This window comes from Aquarana catesbeiana, linkage group LG13, assembly GCF_042186555.1.
Source record: "Aquarana catesbeiana isolate 2022-GZ linkage group LG13, ASM4218655v1, whole genome shotgun sequence".
NCBI lineage: Eukaryota > Metazoa > Chordata > Amphibia > Anura > Ranidae > Aquarana > Aquarana catesbeiana.
The window spans coordinates 169952067-169973519 of record NC_133336.1 but is presented as its reverse complement, the minus strand read 5'-3'; positions in this window follow the sequence as shown (position 1 = coordinate 169973519).

The window sequence follows — 21453 nt, the reverse complement described above, 5'->3', positions numbered from 1 at the left end:
CAGCATAACCGCTAACGCGTTTCACGCTCCCATAGAGCGCTTACTCATAGCATAACATTTGTGGGGCAGATGAGCAGGGGGTACAGTGGTGGGGCAGATGAGCAGGGGGTACAGAGGTGGGGCAGGTGAGCAGGGGGACAGAATAGCAGGGTGGTACAGTGATGGGGCAGATGAGCAGGGGGTTACAGTGGTGGGACAGAAGAGCAGGGGGTTACAGTGGTGGGGCGGATGAGCAGGGAGTACAGAGGTGGGGAAGGTGAGCAGGGGGTACAGAGATGGGGCAGGTGAGCAGGGGGTACAATGGTGGGACAGAAGAGCAAGGGGTTATAGTGGTGGGGTAGATGAGCAGGAGTTACAGAGGTGGGGCAGATGTACAGGGGGTCACAGTGGTGGGGCATATGTGCAGGGGGTTACAGTGGTGGGGCAGATGTACAGGGGGTCACAGTGGTGGGGCATATGTGCAGGGGGTTACAGAGGTGAGACAGATGTGCAGGAGGTACAGTGGTGGAAAAGATGAGCAGGGGGTTAAGTGTTGGTGCTGGGGAAGATGAGAAGGGGGTTCAATGGTGGGACAGAGGAGCAGGGGGTTACAGTGATGGGGCAGAAGAGCAGGGGATACAGAGGTGGGGCACATGTTCAGGGGGGTACAGTGGCAGGGCAGAGGAGAAAGGAGGTACATTGGTGGGACAGATGAGCAGGGGGAACAGAGGTGGGACAGATGTGCAGGAGGTACAGTGGTGGGGCAGATGTGCAGAAGGTACATTGGTGGGGCAGATGAGAAAGGGGGTTACAGAGGTGGGGGCAGATGAGCAGATAAGTTCAGTGTTAGCACATATGAGAAGATGGTTCAGTGATGAGGCAGAAGAGCATGGGGGTACGGCGGTGGAGCAGATGTGCAGGGAGATACAGGGGTGGGCAGATGAGAAAGGGGGAACATTGGTGGGACAGAATAGCAGGGTGGTACAGTGATGGGGCAGATGAGCAGGGGGTTACAGTGGTGGGACAGAAGAGCAGGGGGTTACAGTGGTGGGGCAGATGAGCAGGGGGTACAGAGGTGGGGAAGGTGAGCAGGGGGTATAGAGATGGGGCAGGTGAGCAGTGGGGACAATAGTGGGACAGAAGAGCAAGGGGTTATAGTGGTGGGGTAGATGAGAAGGAGTTACAGAGGTGGGGCAGATGTACAGGGGGTCACAGTGGTGGGGCATATGTGCAGGGGGTTACAGTGGTGGGGCAGATGTACAGGGAGTCACAGTGGTGGGGCATATGTGCAGGGGGTTACAGAGGTGAGACAGATGTGCAGGAGGTACAGTGATGGGGCAGATGAGCAGGGGGTTACAGTGGTGGAAAAGATGAGCAGGGGGAACAGAGGTGGGACAGATGTGCAGGAGGTACAGTGGTGGGGCAGATGTGCAGAAGGTACATTGGTGGGGCAGATGAGAAAGGGGGTTACAGAGGTGGGGCAGATGAGCAGATAAGTTCAGTGTTAGCACATATGAGAAGATGGTTCAGTGATGAGGCAGAAGAGCATGGGGGTACGGCGGTGGAGCAGATGTGCAGGGAGATACAGTGGTGGGCAGATGAGAAAGGGGAAACATTGGTGGGGCAGATGAGCAGGGGGTTACAGTGGTGGGGCAGATGAGCAGGGGGTTACAGTGGTGGGGCAGATGAGCAGGGGGTACAGAGGTGGGGCAGGTGAGCAGGGGGACAGAATAGCAGAGTGGTACAGTGATGGGGCAGATGAGCAGGGGGTTACAGTGGTGGGACAGAAGAGCAGGGGTTACAGTGGTGGGGCAGATGAGCAGGGGGTTACAGAGTTGAGACAGATGTGCAGGAGGTACAGTGGTGGGGCATATGAGCAGGGGGTTACAGTGGTGGAAAAGATGAGCAGGGGGTTCAGTGTTGGTGCTGGGGAAGATGAGAAGGGGGTTCAATGGTGGGACAGAGGAGCAGGGGGTTACAGTGATTGGGCAGAAGAGCAGGGGATACAGAGGTGGGGCACATGTTCAGGGGGGTACAGTGGCAGGGCAGAGGAGAAAGGAGGTACATTGGTGGGACAGATGAGCAGGGGGAACAGATGTGGGACAGATGTGGAGGAGGCAGGGCCGGTGCTACCACTAGGCAAACTAGGCGGCCGCCTAGGGCGCCCTGCTGCCTAGGGCGCCCGGCCACTGGTTTTCCTACTCTCTTCTCTCTGCAGTAAGCAACTAAGTCTCAGCATCAGCAGGCAGCCGCCGCTCTGTTCACACATAGTGTCAGAGGCGCAGCAGTGGTGGAGGACTGTGCCTGTGTCCCGACTCCCGCAGCAAGCAAACATTCATTGATGGGCACTGGTAGGCTGCATTTGATGGGTGCTGGTGAGGCTGCATTTGATGGGCGCTGGTGAGGCTGCATTTGATGGGAGCTGGGGGGCTGCATTTGATGGGCGCTGGTGAAGCTGCATTTGATGGACGCTGGTGAGGCTGCATTTGATGGACGCTGGTGAGGCTGCATTTGATGGGCGCTGGTGAAGCTGCATTTGATGGGCGCTGGTGAGGCTGGATTTGATGGGAGCTGGTGAGGCTGGATTTGATGGGAGCTGGTGAGGCTGGATTTGATGGACGCTGGTGAGGCTGCATTTGATGGGAGCTGGTGAAGCTGCATTTGATGGACGCTGGTGAGGCTGCATTTGATGGGAGCTGGTGAGGCTGCATTTGATGGGCGCTGGTGAGGCTGCATTTGATGGGCGCTGGTGAGGCTGCATTTGATGGGAGCTGGTGAGGCTACATTTGATGGGTGCTGGTGAGGCTGGATTTGATGGGTGGGATTAACATGGACAGGGAAAAGGGGGCAGAGTCAGCCAAGGTGGGGGGGGGGGCGGCAAAATGAGGTTTCGCCTAGAGTGTCAAAAATCCTTGCACCAGCCCTGGCAGAAGGTACAGTGGTGGGACAGATGTGCAGAAAGTACATTGGTGAGGCAGATGAGAAAGGGGGTTACAGAGGTGGGGCAGATGAGCAGATAAGTTCAGTGTTAGCACATATGAGAAGATGGTTCAGTGATGAAGAGCATGGGGGTACGGCGGTGGAGCAGATGTGCAGGGAGATACAGTGGTGGGCAGATGAGAAAGGGGGAACATTGGTGGGGCAGATGAGCAGGGGGTTACAGTGGTAGGGCAGATGAGCAGGGGGTACAGAGGTGGGGCAGGTGAGCAGGGGGACAGAATAGCAGGGTGGTACGTTGATGGGGCAGATGAGCAGGGGGTTACAGTGGTGGGACAGAAGAGCAGGGGGTTACAGTGGTGGGGCAGATGAGCAGGGGGTACAGAGGTGGGGAAGGTGAGCAGGGGGTACAGAGATGGGGCAGGTGAGCAGGGGGTACAATGGTGGGACAGAAGAGCAAGGGGTTATAGTGGTGGGGTAGATGAGCAGGAGTTACAGAGGTGGGGCAGATGTACAGGGGGTCACAGTGGTGGGGCATATGTGCAGGGGGATACAGTGGTGGGGCAGATGTACAGGGGGTCACAGTGGTGGGGCATATGTGCAGGGGGTTACAGAGGTGAGACAGATGTGCAGGAGGTACAGTGGTGGGGCAGATGAGCAGGGGGTTACAGTGGTGGAAAAGATGAGAAGGGGGTTCAATGGTGGGACAGAGGAGCAGGGGGTTACAGTGATTGGGCAGAAGAGCAGGGGATACAGAGGTGGGGCACATGTTCAGGGGGGTACAGTGGCAGGGCAGAGGAGAAAGGAGGTACATTGGTGGGACAGATGAGCAGGGGGAACAGAGGTGGGACAGATGTGCAGGAGGTACAGTGGTGGGGCAGATGTGCAGAAGGTACATTGGTGGGGCAGATGAGAAAGGGGGTTACAGAGGTGGGGCAGATGAGCAGATAAGTTCAGTGTTAGCACATATGAGAAGATGGTTCAGTGATGAGGCAGAAGAGCATGGGGGTACGGCGGTGGAGCAGATGTGCAGGGAGATACAGGGGTGGGCAGATGAGAAAGGGGGAACATTGGTGGGACAGAATAGCAGGGTGGTACAGTGATGGGGCAGATGAGCAGGGGGTTACAGTGGTGGGACAGAAGAGCAGGGGGTACAGAGGTGGGGAAGGTGAGCAGGGGGTATAGAGATGGGGCAGGTGAGCAGTGGGGACAATAGTGGGACAGAAGAGCAAGGGGTTATAGTGGTGGGGTAGATGAGCAGGAGTTACAGAGGTGGGGCAGATGTACAGGGGGTCACAGTGGTGGGGCATATGTGCAGGGGGTTACAGTGGTGGGGCAGATGTACAGGGAGTCACAGTGGTGGGGCATATGTGCAGGGGGTTACAGAGGTGAGACAGATGTGCAGGAGGTACAGTGGTGGGGCAGATGAGCAGGGGGTTACAGTGGTGGAAAAGATGAGCAGGGGGAACAGAGGTGGGACAGATGTGCAGGAGGTACAGTGGTGGGGCAGATGTGCAGAAGGTACATTGGTGGGGCAGATGAGAAAGGGGGTTACAGAGGTGGGGCAGATGAGCAGATAAGTTCAGTGTTAGCACATATGAGAAGATGGTTCAGTGATGAGGCAGAAGAGCATGGGGGTACGGCGGTGGAGCAGATGTGCAGGGAGATACAGGGGTGGGCAGATGAGAAAGGGGGAACATTGGTGGGACAGAATAGCAGGGTGGTACAGTGATGGGGCAGATGAGCAGGGGGTTACAGTGGTGGGACAGAAGAGCAGGGGGTACAGAGGTGGGGAAGGTGAGCAGGGGGTATAGAGATGGGGCAGGTGAGCAGTGGGGACAATAGTGGGACAGAAGAGCAAGGGGTTATAGTGGTGGGGTAGATGAGCAGGAGTTACAGAGGTGGGGCAGATGTACAGGGGGTCACATTGGTGGGGCATATGTGCAGGGGGTTACAGTGGTGGGGCAGATGTACAGGGAGTCACAGTGGTGGGGCATATGTGCAGGGGGTTACAGAGGTGAGACAGATGTGCAGGAGGTACAGTGGTGGGGCAGATGAGCAGGGGGTTACAGTGGTGGAAAAGATGAGCAGGGGGAACAGAGGTGGGACAGATGTGCAGGAGGTACAGTGGTGGGGCAGATGTGCAGAAGGTACATTGGTGGGGCAGATGAGAAAGGGGGTTACAGAGGTGGGGCAGATGAGCAGATAAGTTCAGTGTTAGCACATATGAGAAGATGGTTCAGTGATGAGGCAGAAGAGCATGGGGGTACGGCGGTGGAGCAGATGTGCAGGGAGATACAGTGGTGGGCAGATGAGAAAGGGGAAACATTGGTGGGGCAGATGAGCAGGGGGTTACAGTGGTGGGGCAGATGAGCAGGGGGTTACAGTGGTGGGGCAGATGAGCAGGGGGTACAGAGGTGGGGCAGGTGAGCAGGGGGACAGAATAGCAGAGTGGTACAGTGATGGGGCAGATGAGCAGGGGGTTACAGTGGTGGGACAGAAGAGCAGGGGTTACAGTGGTGGGGCAGATGAGCAGGGGGTTACAGAGTTGAGACAGATGTGCAGGAGGTACAGTGGTGGGGCATATGAGCAGGGGGTTACAGTGGTGGAAAAGATGAGCAGGGGGTTCAGTGTTGGTGCTGGGGAAGATGAGAAGGGGGTTCAATGTTGGGACAGAGGAGCAGGGGGTTACAGTGATTGGGCAGAAGAGCAGGGGATACAGAGGTGGGGCACATGTTCAGGGGGGTACAGTGGCAGGGCAGAGGAGAAAGGAGGTACATTGGTGGGACAGATGAGCAGGGGGAACAGATGTGGGACAGATGTGCAGGAGGCAGGGCCGGTGCTACCACTAGGCAAACTAGGCGGCCGCCTAGGGCGCCCTGCTGCCTAGGGCGCCCGGCCACTGGTTTTCCTACTCTCTTCTCTCTGCAGTAAGCAACTAAGTCTCAGCATCAGCAGGCAGCCGCCGCTCTGTTCACACATAGTGTCAGAGGCGCAGCAGTGGTGGAGGACTGTGCCTGTGTCCCGACTCCCGCAGCAAGCAAACATTCATTGATGGGCACTGGTAGGCTGCATTTGATGGGTGCTGGTGAGGCTGCATTTGATGGGCGCTGGTGAGGCTGCATTTGATGGGCGCTGGTGAGGCTGCATTTGATGGGAGCTGGGGGGGCTGCATTTGATGGGCGCTGGTGAAGCTGCATTTGATGGACGCTGGTGAGGCTGCATTTGATGGGCGCTGGTGAGGCTGCATTTGATGGGCGCTGGTGAAGCTGCATTTGATGGGCGCTGGTGAGGCTGGATTTGATGGGAGCTGGTGAGGCTGGATTTGATGGGAGCTGGTGAGGCTGGATTTGATGGACGCTGGTGAGGCTGCATTTGATGGGAGCTGGTGAAGCTGCATTTGATGGACGCTGGTGAGGCTGCATTTGATGGGAGCTGGTGAGGCTGCATTTGATGGGCGCTGGTGAGGCTGCATTTGATGGGCGCTGGTGAGGCTGCATTTGATGGGAGCTGGTGAGGCTACATTTGATGGGTGCTGGTGAGGCTGGATTTGATGGGTGGGATTAACATGGACAGGGAAAAGGGGGCAGAGTCAGCCAAGGTGGGGGGGGGGGGGGCAAAATGAGGTTTCGCCTAGAGTGTCAAAAATCCTTGCACCAGCCCTGGCAGGAGGTACAGTGGTGGGACAGATGTGCAGAAAGTACATTGGTGAGGCAGATGAGAAAGGGGGTTACAGAGGTGGGGCAGATGAGCAGATAAGTTCAGTGTTAGCACATATGAGAAGATGGTTCAGTGATGAAGAGAATGGGGGTACGGCGGTGGAGCAGATGTGCAGGGAGATACAGTGGTGGGCAGATGAGAAAGGGGGAACATTGGTGGGGCAGATGAGCAGGGGGTTACAGTGGTAGGGCAGATGAGCAGGGGGTACAGAGGTGGGGCAGGTGAGCAGGGGGACAGAATAGCAGGGTGGTACGTTGATGGGGCAGATGAGCAGGGGGTTACAGTGGTGGGACAGAAGAGCAGGGGGTTACAGTGGTGGGGCAGATGAGCAGGGGGTACAGAGGTGGGGAAGGTGAGCAGGGGGTACAGAGATGGGGCAGGTGAGCAGGGGGTACAATGGTGGGACAGAAGAGTAAGGGGTTATAGTGGTGGGGTAGATGAGCAGGAGTTACAGAGGTGGGGCAGATGTACAGGGGGTCACAGTGGTGGGGCATATGTGCAGGGGGATACAGTGGTGGGGCAGATGTACAGGGGGTCACAGTGGTGGAGCATATGTGCAGGGGGTTACAGAGGTGAGACAGATGTGCAGGAGGTACAGTGGTGGGGCAGATGAGCAGGGGGTTACAGTGGTGGAAAAGATGAGAAGGGGGTTCAATGGTGGGACAGAGGAGCAGGGGGTTACAGTGATTGGGCAGAAGAGCAGGGAATACAGAGGTGGGGCACATGTTCAGGGGGGTACAGTGGCAGGGCAGAGGAGAAAGGAGGTACATTGGTGGGACAGATGAGCAGGGGGAACAGAGGTGGGACAGATGTGCAGGAGGTACAGTGGTGGGGCAGATGTGCAGAAGGTACATTGGTAGGGCAGATGAGAAAGGGGGAACATTGGTGGGACAGAATAGCAGGGTGGTACAGTGATGGGGCAGATGAGCAGGGGGTTACAGTGGTGGGACAGAAGAGCAGGGGGTACAGAGGTGGGGAAGGTGAGCAGGGGGTATAGAGATGGGGCAGGTGAGCAGTGGGGACAATAGTGGGACAGAAGAGCAAGGGGTTATAGTGGTGGGGTAGATGAGCAGGAGTTACAGAGGTGGGGCAGATGTACAGGGGGTCACAGTGGTGGGGCATATGTGCAGGGGGTTACAGTGGTGGGGCAGATGTACAGGGAGTCACAGTGGTGGGGCATATGTGCAGGGGGTTACAGAGGTGAGACAGATGTGCAGGAGGTACAGTGGTGGGGCAGATGAGCAGGGGGTTACAGTGGTGGAAAAGATGAGCAGGGGGAACAGAGGTGGGACAGATGTGCAGGAGGTACAGTGGTGGGGCAGATGTGCAGAAGGTACATTGGTGGGGCAGATGAGAAAGGGGGTTACAGAGGTGGGGCAGATGAGCAGATAAGTTCAGTGTTAGCACATATGAGAAGATGGTTCAGTGATGAGGCAGAAGAGCATGGGGGTACGGCGGTGGAGCAGATGTGCAGGGAGATACAGTGGTGGGCAGATGAGAAAGGGGAAACATTGGTGGGGCAGATGAGCAGGGGGTTACAGTGGTGGGGCAGATGAGCAGGGGGTTACAGTGGTGGGGCAGATGAGCAGGGGGTACAGAGGTGGGGCAGGTGAGCAGGGGGACAGAATAGCAGAGTGGTACAGTGATGGGGCAGATGAGCAGGGGGTTACAGTGGTGGGACAGAAGAGCAGGGGTTACAGTGGTGGGGCAGATGAGCAGGGGGTTACAGAGTTGAGACAGATGTGCAGGAGGTACAGTGGTGGGGCATATGAGCAGGGGGTTACAGTGGTGGAAAAGATGAGCAGGGGGTTCAGTGTTGGTGCTGGGGAAGATGAGAAGGGGGTTCAATGTTGGGACAGAGGAGCAGGGGGTTACAGTGATTGGGCAGAAGAGCAGGGGATACAGAGGTGGGGCACATGTTCAGGGGGGTACAGTGGCAGGGCAGAGGAGAAAGGAGGTACATTGGTGGGACAGATGAGCAGGGGGAACAGATGTGGGACAGATGTGGAGGAGGCAGGGCCGGTGCTACCACTAGGCAAACTAGGCGGCCGCCTAGGGCGCCCTGCTGCCTAGGGCGCTCGGCCACTGGTTTTCCTACTCTCTTCTCTCTGCAGTAAGCAACTAAGTCTCAGCATCCGCAGGCAGCCGCCGCTCTGTTCACACATAGTGTCAGAGGCGCAGCAGTGGTGGAGGACTGTGCCTGTGTCCCGACTCCCGCAGCAAGCAAACATTCATTGATGGGCACTGGTAGGCTGCATTTGATGGGTGCTGGTGAGGCTGCATTTGATGGGCGCTGGTGAGGCTGCATTTGATGGGCGCTGGTGAGGCTGCATTTGATGGGAGCTGGGGGGGCTGCATTTGATGGGCGCTGGTGAAGCTGCATTTGATGGACGCTGGTGAGGCTGCATTTGATGGGCGCTGGTGAGGCTGCATTTGATGGGCGCTGGTGAAGCTGCATTTGATGGGCGCTGGTGAGGCTGGATTTGATGGGAGCTGGTGAGGCTGGATTTGATGGGAGCTGGTGAGGCTGGATTTGATGGACGCTGGTGAGGCTGCATTTGATGGGAGCTGGTGAAGCTGCATTTGATGGACGCTGGTGAGGCTGCATTTGATGGGAGCTGGTGAGGCTGCATTTGATGGGCGCTGGTGAGGCTGCATTTGATGGGCGCTGGTGAGGCTGCATTTGATGGGAGCTGGTGAGGCTACATTTGATGGGTGCTGGTGAGGCTGGATTTGATGGGTGGGATTAACATGGACAGGGAAAAGGGGGCAGAGTCAGCCAAGGTGGGGGGGGGGGGGCGGCAAAATGAGGTTTCGCCTAGAGTGTCAAAAATCCTTGCACCAGCCCTGGCAGGAGGTACAGTGGTGGGACAGATGTGCAGAAAGTACATTGGTGAGGCAGATGAGAAAGGGGGTTACAGAGGTGGGGCAGATGAGCAGATAAGTTCAGTGTTAGCACATATGAGAAGATGGTTCAGTGATGAAGAGCATGGGGGTACGGCGGTGGAGCAGATGTGCAGGGAGATACAGTGGTGGGCAGATGAGAAAGGGGGAACATTGGTGGGGCAGATGAGCAGGGGGTTACAGTGGTAGGGCAGATGAGCAGGGGGTACAGAGGTGGGGCAGGTGAGCAGGGGGACAGAATAGCAGGGTGGTACATTGATGGGGCAGATGAGCAGGGGGTTACAGTGGTGGGACAGAAGAGCAGGGGGTTACAGTGGTGGGGCAGATGAGCAGGGGGTACAGAGGTGGGGAAGGTGAGCAGGGGGTACAGAGATGGGGCAGGTGAGCAGGGGGTACAATGGTGGGACAGAAGAGTAAGGGGTTATAGTGGTGGGGTAGATGAGCAGGAGTTACAGAGGTGGGGCAGATGTACAGGGGGTCACAGTGGTGGGGCATATGTGCAGGGGGATACAGTGGTGGGGCAGATGTACAGGGGGTCACAGTGGTGGAGCATATGTGCAGGGGGTTACAGAGGTGAGACAGATGTGCAGGAGGTACAGTGGTGGGGCAGATGAGCAGGGGGTTACAGTGGTGGAAAAGATGAGAAGGGGGTTCAATGGTGGGACAGAGGAGCAGGGGGTTACAGTGATTGGGCAGAAGAGCAGGGAATACAGAGGTGGGGCACATGTTCAGGGGGGTACAGTGGCAGGGCAGAGGAGAAAGGAGGTACATTGGTGGGACAGATGAGCAGGGGGAACAGAGGTGGGACAGATGTGCAGGAGGTACAGTGGTGGGGCAGATGTGCAGAAGGTACATTGGTAGGGCAGATGAGAAAGGGGGTTACAGAGGTGGGGCAGATGAGCAGATAAGTTCAGTGTTAGCACATATGAGAAGATGATTCAGTGATGAGGCAGAAGAGCATGGGGTACGGCGGTGGAGCAGATGGGCAGGGAGATACAGTGGTGGGCAGATGAGAAAGGGGGAACATTGGTGGGGCAGATGAGCAGGGGGTTACAGTGGTGGGGCAGATGAGCAGGGGGTTACAGTGGTGGGGCAGATGAGCAGGGGGTACAGAGGTGGGGCAGGTGAGCAGGGGGACAGAATAGCAGGGTGGTACAGTGATGGGGCAGATGAGCAGGGGGTTACAGTGGTGGGACAGAAGAGCAGGGGTTACAGTGGTGGGGCAGATGAGCAGGGGGTTACAGAGTTGAGACAGATGTGCAGGAGGTACAGTGGTGGGGCATATGAGCAGGGGGTTACAGTGGTGGAAAGGATGAGCAGGGGGTTCAGTGTTGGTGCTGGGGCAGATGAGAAGGGGGTTCAATGGTGGGACAGAGGAGCAGGGGGTTACAGTGATTGGGCAGAAGAGCAGGGGATACATAGGTATGGCACATGTTCAGGGGGGTACAGTGGCAGGGCAGAGGAGAAAGGAGGTACATTGGTGGGACAGATGAGCAGGGGGAACAGATGTGGGACAGATGTGCAGGAGGTACAGTGGTGGGACAGATGTGCAGAAAGTACATTGGTGGGGCAGACGAGAAAGGGGGTTACAGAGGTGGGGCAGATGAGGAGATAAGTTTAGTGTTAGCACATATGAGAAGATGGTTCAGTGATGAAGAGCATGGGGGTACGGCGGTGGAGCAGATGTGCAGGGAGATACAGTGGTGGGCAGATGAGAAAGGGGGAACATTGGTGGGGCAGATGAGCAGGGGGTTACAGTGGTGGGGCAGATGAGCAGGTGGTACAGAGGTGGGGCAGGTGAGCAGGGGGACAGAATAGCAGGGTGGTACATTGATGGGGCAGATGAGCAGGGGGTTACAGTGGTGGGACAGAAGAGCAGGGGGTTAAAGTGGTGGGGCAGATGAGCAGGGGGTACAGAGGTGGGGCAGGTGAGCAGGGGGTACAGAGATGGGGCAGGTGAGCAGGGGGTACAGTGGTGGGACAGAAGAGCAAGGGGTTATAGTGGTGGGGCAGATGTACAGGGGGTCACAGTGGTGGGGCATATGTGCAGGGGGTTACAGTGGTGGGGCAGATGTTCAGGGGGTAACAGTGGTGGGACAGATAAGCGGGGGGGCAGTGATCTGAGCGGGACCATTTTTAAGGCAGGGCAAAAGGGGCAGCTTCCCTGGGCCATCATTGTTGTGGTGCCCAAAGCAGCTACCTTAAGTTTTAGTCCCATGCTGTGTCCCGATATCTCAGTGTAAAGTTCTGCTGCTGCCCAGCTCTGTGTTTACATGTAAATAACCTGCACTGATATGTAAATAGCGATGGCATTAATATGTAAATAGTCGCGGACTTTGTCATTGATATATAAATATTAATGCCAACTCTATTTACATCATGTCCCCCTGAGGTGGACTGAATGCTGCCAACTGGGGAGGTAAAAGAGCACGCTTGAAAGTCCTGCCTACAACTATAGTCATTAAGCCTACCATCAGCCTGTTCTGCAAAGGTAAGCAAAGGTAACCCTTCTTCAAAATAACATGGTGCCAAAGCACCCGGAATTTTGGTGCATGTGAAAACGCACATCTCAGCCGATGCATGAGGGTGTCATTAACAATTAATGGTACTTCTGTGTATCTGCTATGGGGCAGCATGTTTCTATGGTGTCAGGAAAGCGATTGTGCATGTATTCCTGACACACACTAATGTGAATGCAGGCTAAATGTCTACATTTACAGTTACATTGGTGGTCACTGTAAATCTTCTCATTACTTTGGGGCTTGGTGTAGAATCCTTTCATTCACACTAGTGATCAGTGTGATGGTCCCCCTTACATTGGTGGTCAGTGTAAATCCCTCTTTACATTTGTGGTTACTATGAATGCTCCTATTACATTAGTGGTCAGTGTAAATCCCCATTACATTGGTGGGCAGTGTAGAAACTCCTCTTTATATTTGTAATTGTGAAAAAAATCAAAACTTGCATTTGTGGTCAGTATCAAATCCTCCTTTACATTGGTGGTCAGTGTAACCCCCCCCCTTTACATTGGTGGTCAGTGTAAATACCCCCTAACATTGGTGGTCAGTGTAAATCCCCCCTCACATTGGTGGTCATTGTAAATTCCTCATTACATTGGTAGAATCCCCCAATATTTACTTGCCAAAAATTTCCAGCTTTGCTCTACATGATTCAGAATTTGCCACAGTGTATTGCCTCCTAACTAATCCCACCCCCACCACTGTTATTGTGCCCATCAAACCCCCAGCATTGCCACTAATCACACCCCCCCTCTCCAGTAGGGATGAGCTTTGAGTTTGAGTCGAACAGCGAACAATTTGGGGTGTTCGCGGCAAATTCGAATGCCGCGGAACACCCTTTAAAATCTATGGGGGAAATCAAAAGTGCTAATTTTAAAGGCTTATATGCAAGTTATTGTCATAAAAAGTGTTTGGGGACCTGGGTCCTGCCCCAGGGGACATGGATCAATGCAAAAAAAGTTTTAAAAACAGCCGTTTTTTCAGGAGCGGTGATTTTAATAATGCTTACAGTCAAACAATAAAAGTGTAATATCCATTTAAATTTCGTAGCTGGGGGGTGTCTATAGTATTCCTGTAAAGGGGCGCATGTTTCCCATGTTTAGAACAGTCTGACAGCAAAATGACATTTCAAAGGAAAAAAGTCATTTAAAACTACTCGCGGCTATTGCTTTGCCGGTCTGACAATACACATAAAAGTTCATTGATAAAAACGGCATGGGAATTCCCCACACGGGAACCCCGAACCAAAATTTTTTAAAAAAATGACGTGGGGATCCCCCTAAATTCCATACCAGGCCCTTCAGGTCCCCGGCCAAAATTAAAAAAAATCCATACCAGACCCTTATCCGAGCACGCAACCTGGCAGGCCGCAGGAAAAGAGGGGGGGACGAGAGAGCGCCCCCCCTCCTGAACCGTACCAGGTCACATGCCCTCAACATTGGGAGGGTGCTTTGGGGTAGCCCCCCAAAACACCTTGTCCCCATGTTGATGATTGTGGGGATGAGGCCCTTGTCCTCATCAACATGGGACAAGGTGTTTTGAGTGGCTACCCCAAAGCACCCTCCCAATGTTGAGGGCATGTGGCCTAGTATGGTTCAGGAGGGGTAGGGGGCCCCTCTCTCATCCCCCCTCTTTTCCTGCGGCCTGCCAGGTTGCGTGCTCGGATAAGGGTCTGGTATGGATTTTTGGGGGGGACCCCACGCCTTTTTTTTAAATTTTGGCGCAGGGTTCCCCTTAAAATCCATACCAGACCTGAAGGGTCTGGTATGGAATTTAGGGGGACCCCCACATCATTTTTTTTTTTAATTTTGGCCGGGGTTCCCCTTAATATCCATACCAGACCTGAAGGGCCTGGTATGGAATTTAGGGGGACCCCCACGTCATTTTTTTTTTTTTAATGTTTGTTCGGGGTTCCCCTGTGGGGAATTCCCATGCCATTTTTATCAATGAACTTTTATGTGTATTGTCGGACTGGCAATGCAATAGCCGCGAGTAGATTTAAATGACTTTTTTCTTTGAAATGTCATTTTGCTGTCAGACTGTTCTAAACACGGGAAACATGCGCCCCTTTACAGGCATACTATAGACACCCCCCAGCTATGAAATTTAAAGGGATATTACACTTTTATTGTTTGGCTTTAAGCATTATTAAAATCACTGCTCCCGAAAAAACGTCAGTTTTTAAAACTTTTTTTGCATTGATCCATGTCCCCTGGGGCAGGACCCAGGTCCCCAAACACTTTTATGACAATAACTTGCATATAAGCCTTTAAAATTAGCACTTTTGATTATTCATATTAATGGTGTTTGCGTGTTTGAACAAACTTTTTTCCTGTTCGCATGTTCTGGTGCGAACCGAACAGGGGGTGTTCGGCTCATCCCTACTCTCCGGCTTTGCCACTGATCCCAGGAGTCCGAGGAACCCTAGGAGTTTTTTGTCTATTGATGGGTCCCCTCACCTCCCCAGTCCATGGTGTGCAGGCAGTGAGGAAGTAATGTAACCTTTAGCAACCAATCAGTGAACAGTAATGCTGTGTACTTACATCTTGCAACCAATCAGTGAGCAGTAATGCTGTGCACTAACCTCTTGCAACCAATCATTGAGCAGTAAGGATATGCAGTAACCTCTAGGAACCAATCAGTGAGCAGTAATAATGTGCAGTAACCGCTAGCAACCAATTAGTAAGCGGTATAGATGTCCAGTAACCTCTAGCAAGCAATCAGTGAGCAGTAGGGATGAGCTTCGTGTTCGAGTCGAACCCATGTTCGACTCGAACATCGGCTGTTCGCCCGTTCGCCGAATTGCGAACGATATGGGCTGTTCGTGCCAAATTCGTGTGGCGCGTCACGGCCCATAATTCACTGCGGCATGGCAGTGCATTGCTTGCTGATGATTGGCCAAGCATGCACTATGACCCGCATGCTTGGCCAATCACAGCGCCGCCTGAACAGAGAGCCATAATTGGCCAAAGCCAAGGAGGCTTTGGCCAATTATGGCTCAGGGGATTTAGTACACGCCCCACACTATATAAGGCCGCCTGCATGGCGGCCCTGTGTAGTGTGTGTTCCGGCGTTCATTGAGAGAGAGAGAGAAACAGACAGTGTCATTTGATTTGAGTTAGATAGATTAGGCAGAACAGTCAGTCAGTTAGCTGCACTTACAGTGTATTGTGTATATATATGCATCCCAGGTGTTGCATATATATATATACACTGTATTCAGTTTAGCTAGATCCGTTCCTGTTATCTTCTAGACTATTTACATTTAGTGCAGTGCGTCCTGCTCACAGTGTTCAGCTAGATCCGTTCCTGTTATCTTCCTACTGACAGGCAGGCTTGTCTGGTTACAGTATATAAAGCTACCTGAAGAAAATTACTGGTGTTCTATTTGATCCTATTAGTACCACGGTCAGGCAGCTAGACTATTTACATTTAGTACAGTGCGTCCTGCTCACAGTGTTCAGCTAGATCCGTTCCTGTTATCTTCCTACTGACAGGCAGGCTTGTCTGGTTACAGTATATAAAGCTACCTGAAGAAAATTACTGGTGTTCTATTTGATCCTATTAGTAACACGGTCAGGCAGCTAGACTATTTACATTTAGTACAGTGCGTCCTGCTCACAGTGTTCAGCTAGATCCGTTCCTGTTATCTTCCTACTGACAGGCAGGCTTGTCTGGTTACAGTATATAAAGCTACCTGAAGAAAATTACTGGTGTTCTATTTGATCCTATTAGTACCACGGTCAGGCAGCTAGACTATTTACATTTAGTACAGTGCGTCCTGCTCACAGTGTTCAGCTAGATCCGTTCCTGTTATCTTCCTACTGACAGGCAGGCTTGTCTGGTTACAGTATATAAAGCTACCTGAAGAAAATTACTGGTGTTCTATTTGATCCTATTAGTACCACGGTCAGGCAGCTAGACTATTTACATTTAGTACAGTGCGTCCTGCTCACAGTGTTCAGCTAGATCCGTTCCTGTTATCTTCCTACTGACAGGCAGGCTTGTCTGGTTACAGTATATAAAGCTACCTGAAGAAAATTACTGGTGTTCTATTTGATCCTATTAGTACCACGGTCAGGCAGCTAGACTATTTACATTTAGTACAGTGCGTCCTGCTCACAGTGTTCAGCTAGATCCGTTCCTGTTATCTTCCTACTGACAGGCAGGCTTGTCTGGTTACAGTATATAAAGCTACCTGAAGAAAATTACTGGTGTTCTATTTGATCCTATTAGTACCACGGTCAGGCAGCTAGACTATTTGCATTTAGTACAGTGCGTCCTGCTCACAGTGTTCAGCTAGATTCGTTCCTGTTATCTTCCTACTGACAGGCAGGCTTGTCTGGTTACAGTATATAAAGCTACCTGAAGAAAATTACTGGTGTTCTATTTGATCCTATTAGTACCACGGTCAGGCAGCTAGACTATTTACATTTAGTACAGTGCGTCCTGCTCACAGTGTTCAGCTAGATCCGTTCCTGTTATCTTCCTACTGACAGGCAGGCTTGTCTGGTTACAGTATATAAAGCTACCTGAAGAAAATTACTGGTGTTCTATTTGATCCTATTAGTACCACGGTCAGGCAGCTAGACTATTTACATTTAGTACAGTGCGTCCTGCTCACAGTGTTCAGCTAGATCCGTTCCTGTTATCTTCCTACTGACAGGCAGGCTTGTCTGGTTACAGTATATAAAGCTACCTGAAGAAAATTACTGGTGTTCTGTCCCAGCTTAGTGCAGCTACAGGCCATTAGTATGTCTGGAAGGCCAAGAAGGAGAGGCAGACAGTCACAAACCAATAAGAGAGGGCAAGCAGGCTCTGTGTCTAGTGCTGGTCGTGGAGACGGTGCATCCTCATCAGCACGTGGCCATGGGACACGCTGGGCCTTTTTTTCGGCAGCTGGCCGCGTTGAGCCGCAAAATGCGGAAGACTTGGTCGAGTGGATGACCAAGCCGTCCTCATCCTCCTCATCCTCTCTCACCCATGCCCAGGGTGCTTTGTCTGGCAAAGCAGCGGCCTCTTCCCTCAGCTCAATGTCATCAGTGACTCCTTCCCTAGCTCCACCATGTCCTCATGAGGATTCCCTCGAACTGTTTGACCACAGTGTTGGGTACATGCTCCAGGAGGATGCCCAGCGTTTGGAAGGCTCTGATGATGATACTGAGCTCGATGAAGGCAGTAACATGAGCACGGACAGAGGGGGTGCCCAAGAAGGACAGCAATCTGGCAGTCATGCTCCCCCTGCTGCAGCATACTGCCAGGTTTGCTCCAGTGATGAGGAGGGAGGGGATGATGAGGTCACTGACTCAACGTGGGTGCCTGATAGGAGAGAGGAGGAGGAGGAGGAGGCGGCACATCACCAACGAGGCAGGATGCCCTCCAGGGGCCAGCCTAAGGGCAGCACATTGACTGCATCACACCCCAAAGCTCCACATGTGCAGGGCGCTGCAGTCTCTGCGCGTTATTCAAAAAGTTCTTTGGTGTGGGCCTTTTTTGAGACGAGTGCATCAGATCGCACTGCTGCTATTTGCAACATATGTCTCAAGCGTATCTCACGTGGCCAAAACATCTCCCGCTTGGGTACCACATGCTTGACCAGACATATGTTGACCTGCCATGCAGTTCGTTGGCAAGCGTATCTAAAAGACCCACACCAAAGAACAAAGAGGATCTCTCCTTGCTCCTCATCAGCTGAGATTTCCAACCCCACTAGACCTCCAGTCCTCTCTGAGACCTGCAGTGAGAGGAATGAAGGTGTAGAATTAGGTGTGTCACAGCCAAGTACTTGTGGGCAATCTGCTTTTGGTACACCGACGTCAGATTGTACCAGGCAAATTTCCCTGCCCCAGCTGCTGCACCGCCGAAAGAAGTTTGCTCCCAGCCATCCACATGCCCAGCGGTTGAATGCTAGCTTGGCAAAATTGCTAGCACTTCAACTGCTGCCTTTTCAGTTGGTAGACTCTGCCCCCTTCCGTGAGTTTGTGGAATGTGCGGTTCCTCAGTGGCAGGTACCCAAACGCCACTTTTTCTCACGGAAGGCGATTCCGGCTTTCTACTGGCATGTGGAAGGCAATGTCCATGCCTCGCTGGACAGGGCGGTCAGCAGTAAGGTGCATATTACCGCTGACTCATGGTCCAGCAGGCATGGACAGGGACGTTACCTAAGTTTCACGGCACATTGGGTGACTCTGCTGGCAGCTGGGAAGGATGCAGGACAAGGTGCAGTAGTGTTGGAGGTTGTTCCGCCACCACGCCTCCAAAATGCTGATTGTGACACACCTCTCTCCTCCACCCCCTCCTCTTCTTCTTCTTCCATGGCCTCTTCCTCGGAACCAGCGGTGCTCCGTAGTCGTTCAAGGGGCTACGCAAGTACGCAGGCCAAAAGATGCCATGCGGTGCTTGAGCTGGTGTGCTTGGGGGACAGGAGCCACACTGGGGCAGAGGTTCTGTCAGCTCTGCAGGGGCAGGTTCAGAGGTGGTTGACGCCACGCCAACTTAAGGCAGGAATGGTGGTTTGCGACAATGGCACCAACCTCCTCTCTGCCCTCCGACAGGGACAAATGACCCATGTGCCCTGTTTGGCTCATGTCCTTAACTTGGTGGTGCAGCGGTTCTTGGGCAGGTACCCGGGCTTACAGGATGTCCTGAGGCAGGCCAGGAAAGTCTGTGTGCATTTCCGCCGGTCATATAATGCCAGTGCTCGGCTGACGGACCTCCAAAAGGAGTTTAACCTGCCCAAGAACCGCCTAATCTGTGACATGCCCACCAGGTGGAACTCAACGTTGGCCATGCTGCAGCGGCTGCACACGCAGCAGAGGGCCATCAATGAGTACCTGTGCGACTATGGCACCAGGACAGGGTCAGGGGAGCTTGGTTTTTTTTCCCCACGCCAGTGGGCCATGATCAGGGATGCATGCACTGTCCTGTCACCATTCGAGGAGGCCACGAGGATGGTGAGCAGTGACAGTGCATGCATCAGTGACACTGTCCCCCTTGTCCACCTGTTGGAGCACACGCTGCGTGGAATAATGGACAGGGCACTTGAGGCAGAACAGAGGCAGGAAGAGGAGGACTTCCTTAGCTCTCAAGGCCCCCTTTATCCAGACAGTGTTCCTGCGTGCCCGCCGATCACACAGGAAGAGGACGAGGAGGAGGAGGAGGAGGAGGAAGATTGTGTCAGTATGGAGGTGGAGCCTGGCACTCAGCATCAGCAGCAGTCTTTAAGGGATCAGTCCCAAGAAACACATGGACTTGTACGTGGCTGGGAGGAGGTGGCTGCGGACGTTGTCGTCCTTAGTGACCCAGAGGACTCCGGACCGAATGCCTCAGCAAACCTACGCTGCATGGCCTCCCTGATCCTGCAAAGCCTGCGTAAGGATCCTCGTATTCGTGGTATCAAGGAGAAGGACCAATACTGGCTGGCAACCCTCCTTGATCCACGTTACAAGGGTAAGGTTGCGGACCTTATCTTGCCATCGCAGAGGGAGCAGAGGATGAAACATCTTCGGGAGGCCTTGCAGAAAGGTCTGTGCAATGCGTTCCCAGAGACTGGGAGGTTACAAACTCCTGTTTCTGGACAACGTGTTGCTGAGGCTTCGGTCAGTCAAAGAAGGAGCGGTGGAGAAGGTGGCCGTCTGACCGATGCGTTCAGACAATTTTTTGGTCCGCAGCCCCAAGGTATGATCGGTTCCAGCAACCATCGCCAGCGTCTGTTTTACATGGTGCAGGAATACCTAGGGGCAAGATCTGACTTGGACACCTTTCCCACCGAAAATCCTCTGGGTTACTGGGTCTTGAGGATGGATCACTGGCCAGAGCTTGCACAGTATGCAATTGAGCTACTGGCCTGTCCTGCATCCAGCGTTCTTTCGGAACGCACATTCAGTGCTGCTGGAGGCGTGGTAACCGAATACAGGGTGCGTCTGTCCACCGACTCGGTCGATCGGCTGACCTTTATAAAAATGAATGAGTCTTGGATCACCACCAGCTACCAAGCACCTGATGCTGATGTAACCGAATAAATTTTTTTGAAATCTCAGATCCCTTCAAAGACTGCCTATGCTGATGCTGAGTGACTATCCCTGAGTAATTATCCTCTTCCTCCTCAATCATCACGCTGATAGCTTGTAAGAACATTTTTGGTTCTGGGCGCCACCACCAGTGCCTAAGGCACAATTTTTCAGCCCCTGTTTAACAGGGGCATGTTAATTACAATTTTTGATGTAATACTTTGCAGCAGGGCTCGTTCCTGCGTTCCAACTAGAGTGTCTGTGAGGGGTTGCAGTGTTGTGGCACCAGCACCAGTGCCTAAGGCCCAATTTTTCTGCCCCTGTCTAACAGGGGCGTGTAATTACAATTTTTGATGCAATACTTTGCAGCAGGGCTCGTTCCTGCGTTCCAACTAGAGTGTCTGTGAGGGGTTGCAGTGTTGTGGCACCAGCACCAGTGCCTAAGGCCCAATTTTTCTGCCTCTGTCTAACAGGGGCGTGTAATTACAATTTTTGATGCAATACTTTGCAGCAGGGCTCGTTCCTGCGTTCCAACTAGAGTGTCTGTAAGGGGTTGCAGTGTTGTGGCACCAGCACCAGTGCCTAAGGCCTAATTTTTCAGCTCCTGTTCAACAGGGGCATGTAATTACAATTCTTGATCTAATATTTCACAGCAGGGCCCTGTGAGGGCTTACAGTGTTGTGGCCACAGCAACACCTAAGGCCCAAATTTCTGCTGAGTATATAGGGCAGGACCCTACTTTCAAACATCTAACTTACAAACGACTCCTACTTGCAAACGGAAGGAGACAACAGGAAGTGAGATGAAATCTACCCCTAGGAAGGGAAATTCTCTCCTGTAAGAGTTAATATGGGAAAACAATTTCTCCTTTCCACTGATGCTTTCCAATCCTTGTTCCACAAAAAAACCCAAATTTTCAAAAAACATTTTTCATTGGGACAAAAAGTGAGGTGAAATCTTCTGAAGAGGAGGAAAGACAGCAAAACAAATGTCACAGGGGTGATAACCCTTCCCTATGTTTTCCAAAAAGCTTAAAAAAGATTTTTTGGCTGGAGCTAAACGCTTTAAAAATTTACCCGTTCAAAATTACAAAGAGATTCTACTTAACAACAAACCTACAGTCCCTGTCTTGTTTGCACCGCCTGTATACTGCTGTTCAGAGTATATAGGGCCTTTCCTTATTTTAATTTGGGTGCGGGGTTCCCCTTAATATCCATACAAGACCCAAAGGGCCTGGTAATGGACTGGGGGGTACCCATGCCGTTTGTCTCACTGATTTTCATCCATATTGCCATGACCCGACATGACATTAAACCCGCAAGCAGTTTTAAATGAGATTTTTTCCTTTAAAAATGACATTTGGTGCAGGGACTGTTCTAAACATG